This window comes from Zingiber officinale, chromosome 7A (assembly GCF_018446385.1).
Source record: "Zingiber officinale cultivar Zhangliang chromosome 7A, Zo_v1.1, whole genome shotgun sequence".
Taxonomy (NCBI): Eukaryota; Viridiplantae; Streptophyta; class Magnoliopsida; order Zingiberales; family Zingiberaceae; genus Zingiber; species Zingiber officinale.
This window is the reverse complement of record NC_055998.1, coordinates 6,683,231-6,688,288: the sequence shown is the minus strand read 5'-3', so window position 1 is coordinate 6,688,288 and position 5,058 is coordinate 6,683,231. Positions and strand designations below refer to the sequence as shown.

Genomic DNA, 5,058 nt, shown 5'->3' with positions numbered 1-5,058 from the left:
CGGATTGCTTCTGAATTTGCCGAGCTCCGGCTGGGTCGGCACAGCGGTCTGCCATTTGGTTCTGAATGCTAGCCGCTCGGGAAGTCGTATGTAGACGAAGAACTCCTTCCAGTGCTTGTTAGAGGTCGGCATATTATCAAAAAATTTAAAGCCTATTCTACTTTGAAAAATGAAAGTGCCCAGCTCGGATTGTTTGGGGTAGAAGAAGAAGTGGAATATTTTGGGGTCAAGTGGGATACTGTGCAGCTTAAAGAGGACAACCACCCCGCTCAGCAATCTAAAGGAGTTCGGCACAAGTTGGCCTAGCGGGATGCGGAAATAATTACAAACCTCCAAAATAAAGGGATGAGTAGGAAATCTAAGGCCGCCCTGGAATTGGTCCAGAAAAAAACAAATGGTACCGATCGGCGGGTTATGGGGCCGGTCGGCCGGGTCGGCTATAACTATTTCATGGTCATCAGGGATCCCATACGTCCGAACAAGACGACGAGCGCCCTCTTCATCAAACCGACTCTCCATGGTCATGTACCAAGGGCCATGAACATCCACAGTGGGTACGGAAGTGCTTGCCATGACTGAAGTATCAAGAAAAAGAAAGAAGGAAGTCGAAGGAAACTCGGAAACGGAGGACAGGAGTTCGCAAGCAAGGGAACGAAAGGAGTTCCACGCGAAAGGGAAAGGCCGAACGAAAGGAAGGGAGAAGCTTACTGAGGAAAGGTGAACGGAGAAGGTCACCAGAAAGCCGAAAACCACCGAGAGGCGAGAGCTAGGACAACCGGAATGAAGCAGCCGCGGGCACCTTCGACGGAGGATGAGCGATGAAACAGAGAAATGCGGCGTAAGGGCGGAGACGAAGGCTTTATGCGAACGAGGCTGGTCGACCTCGTCCGTCGGATGCAAGTCACGAGAGACGAGGTCATCATCTAACTGTCCATTTCAAAGTAACCGTGTCCCATCGTACGGATCATCACCGCCACACAAGAAGAGCCACGTGGCGCTCTGTCACCAGGCGTAATTAATGCGCCCATACCGCGTATGCTTCGACTTAATGGAAAGGATTTGCGCGATTTTCGAGAAGATTTAGACAAGCAAACATTCACGCTGGACGCCAAGACATCCAGAACGAAGAGCCGAGCGGATGATGAGTTATGAGGGCCGAACGGCTCTAGGTATATCATAAGCGGCGGTAAGGCGACGACCGCCCGTTCGGACACATAGTCCAGTCAGTCGGACTCATTGCCTCCTTCGACTAGACTTGAAGAGGAGGCAAGTGATCCGGCAGTAAGAATGGGGGACCCCATTTAGCAGTCAACGCCGCGAGGAGGGCCAAAGGCCTTGGCCGAGCGGATAAGGAGGGCGACGACCAGCTGAAGCTTCCGAGCGGAAGCAATACACCCCGCCGGAGTCGGGGTTCCGACGCTCATGATGAACAGTAGGAAAGGCCGAGCAGAGGGCCTGCTCGGCCGAAGGAATAAAACATCAACGCTGCGAACAGTCCAGAGCACATGACCAGGAAGTTCCCGCGCGGATCAGAACACCCGATCTGCCGGACGCGAGGAAACTGCCGACCGGTCGAACGATCGACGGGGAGTAAGAAAAGGCAAGGATAGAAACATCTTCTGACAGCAGATGATATGCAGGATCTTAGGACATGCGCTCACTGTCCCATCAAAGACGTGCTCGTACTGTAGCAGTAAGGAGTCAGGCAAGCTCCTCTGACAAGCCCATACTGGGTATGGGTTGAGAACATGTGTGTGTGCCTCGGTATATGTACATTAGCCTCCTCAGAAGTATATATAAGGCCTCCACTTCTTCAACCGGAGGTACGCGAGTCTTCATCCGGCAACCACTTTCATCTATTCCTTCGCCTGACTTGAGCGTCGGAGGGCCGTCGCCCGGACACCCCTCCCGGCTCGGTTTTGTTGCAGGTTCGCCGGAGCACTCGAGGATCCAGCAAGGAGCGCCACGTCCCCAGCGTTCGTTGACCCCTGGTTCGGACAGGATCACATGCGCTTAAATTTTACAAGAATCATCAATTATAAGATAATCACATAATTAAAGTTATGGAGAATAAAACATAACCTAATATTATTTGGTTCAACTTATATAATACAAGAAAATTTATTTATTTAAAAATTTTAATATATAACTTAATTAGTTTAATATTTTAGTTTTACTGTATCATCCTCCATTACCCCCACCAATCATATATAATAATTGTTATTATTATCGTCTTTTAACGTTTACGTTTTTTTTATTTAGTTGTTTACGTTTTTTCTACTTTATTTTTTTTACATTAAGTTATTCTAACTTTACAATATTTTTAAAAATATAAATTTATTTTTAAAATAAAATAACACTTATTTTTTTTTATTTAGTTTTTATAATTTTAAATAAAATTTTCATTATAAAAATTTTAATGATATTTTTATCTAAGTATAAATATTAGAGGATATTTTTGATAATTTTTTTTAAAAAAGATCTCAATGTTTTGAGTTTTCCAGATTTAAGATTATATATCTCTTTTACAGATATATTAGGCATGGATTATTGAGAATCATAGATTACTTAAATTAAATAGATTTTTTATTGATAATAATAACTAAAATGATCTAGAATAATCTTCGACCTAACGACCTGAATCTTAAGAATTCTAATTTCAAATAGCTCTAATAGCCCTGCCAAATCTCCTCCTAGCTAGCTTGTTTGACTGACACAAGAGGATAATTATAAAAAGATTAAAATTATTTAATTCTATTATATTTTTATGTAGACAACTTATATTTCTAAGATGTAGTTATAGTTTAAAATAATTAATTTTAATTTTCAATAAGTTGCAGCTCTAAAAACGATATAGTTCCAAAAATTACTTTGTTATTAGGATTCAGTCAAAATTTTACATTGAAAAAATTAAAAAAAATCGTACATTCAAAAGGATGTATGATATCTTTATTAATATAATGTTTTTAGATAGCGTCTAAAATGAACAATATGACTCAGGTGAATTGCAATACTAAGAAAATAAATTCAAGCAAGGATTGCAGTTATGCAGTTATTGATAAGCAAAGATGATAAGACAAGAGGGGGCCTTCTAATAAAAGGCTACTACGGAATAAAGTGGAATAGCTCTCCACAATCATCAAAGTAGGATAATATAGCATCGATGTCTATTTAATGACTCCTTACCCTTTGGTTCGTAAGGTTGTTTATTTAATTTACTTCATTATTACCTCCTTAATAACTCTATCTAAATTAATCCAAGAGCCTCCACCAATTGAAGCTGCCTTCCCCGCTCTTGCCTTCCATTCCAATGCCTTTCTCTCCATCTCCTTCCCCTTCTGTCCTCCCATCAATTCCTCGATCAACCTCTCCACCTTCTCTCTCTTCACATCCTCTCCAATCTCGATCCCGATGCCCCACTCCGAGCATAAGAATCTGCAATTTGGCTGTTGGTCTGCGAAGAAAGGCCAGCATATCATGGGGACCCCCGCGCACATGCTTTCCATTGTAGAATTCCATCCGCAGTGAGTTAAGAAGCCTCCAATGGCTGGATGAGAGAGCACCTCCTTTTGGGTGCACCAGTTCGTGATGAAGCTCCTTGGCTTAATCTCAGTCGCGAACTCTGCCGGCAGCAGTGCGTTCTCGCCTTCCACAAGATCAGGTCGAATCACCCACAGGAACTCACACCCGCTGTTGGCCAAACCCCAAGCGAACTCAATAAACTGGTCTGTCATTCGTCAGCACGGCGATGCTACCATAGTTGACATAAAGCACGGAGCCCCGATCCTTCTCGTCCAGCCACTCGATGCAACTCGAGTCCTCCTTCCACAAGCTCACTCCAACTCCGAGCAAATCACGATTAGGAATGTATTCAGAAAGCAGAGACACGGGGCCGATGTCATACACCGGCGGCACCAGCACCGACGACAATGCCTCGATGACCGGGGCTTCGAGATCATGGAAAGTGTTGAAGATGACAGCCGAGGCGCCGCACGACGCTCGCGCTTCCTCCGAGCAGAAGTTTAGCATGACGTCGTGCGGATTGGTGGTCCGTATAAAACTCGGTAGATCTTTCAAGCGGATGTTTGGCATTCCCGGAATCCAATCTATGACGGCGTCTAGGTATCCATTCGTGAGGTCTTCTTCGCCTATTTGTAAAGATATAGTTAATCGATGAGGATTTAATCGAGAGAAAGACATAGAATTGTGGTTAATTAATTACCTTTTAAAGGGATGATGCTCCTCTGCTTCAACTCCTCCAAGTAGACGGCGCTCAAGAAGCCAGTGGCGCTCGCCGAGCAGAAGAAGATGTTCGGGATGGACAATTCAGCGGTGACGGCGAGGGTGAAGCTGGTGAAGGAGTCCGAGATCACGCAGCTGACGGGTGGCCCTCCGGAGCAGGGGTCGTTGAGGGCCTTTATGAGGTCGCGGAGAGGAGAGGCGCAATGGCGCTTGGTGGAGACGCAGAGGGCGGCGAGGTCTTGGCTCTTGTCGGTGTCGTCCTTGGGCGACGAGAGGCCATCGGGGATGATGGCAAATCGGAAGTCGGGGAGGCCGGCGAGGGAGGCAGGGCCGGCGTTCCGCAGGACGCGGCGGTGGTTGAATTTGGAGTTGACGAAGGTGATGTGGAAGCCCATGAAGTGGAGGGCCTTGGCGAAGTGGAGCATGCCATTGATGTGGCCTTGGATTGGCAACGGAAAGCAGACTGCGTGAGGCTTGGTGTTAGCCATGGGATCGATCTCTGTATATCTGGACGACAACGATGTTTGCGCAGATGAATTGTTTGATCGAGTACCCTTATTTTTAATCAAGGGCGGCGGTTCTGTGATATTAATTTATCATTTTTATTGAAGTGAATGACGATTTATCACAAACGAGGAAATCTATCCACTTATATATTTCTTTATGGTAAAATTGAAGAACAGCAGATCCTCTACGTGTTCATCGGATTGCATTTTTTTTTTGGTGTGGATCTTGCTGTTACATGTTGGCCGACCACTCCTCAGCCCACGCCTCGGGATTCCGCACTTTAGTGTGACTGATATTGAATAGTATTAC

The 5,058-nt window shown here is 45.3% G+C and overlaps 1 pseudogene; it reads right to left on the bottom strand.

The window, feature by feature from the left end:
- Positions 1-3,054: 3,054 nt before the first annotated feature.
- LOC121999893 lies at positions 3,055-4,814 on the bottom strand (annotated as a pseudogene).
- Positions 4,815-5,058: the final 244 nt, after the last annotated feature.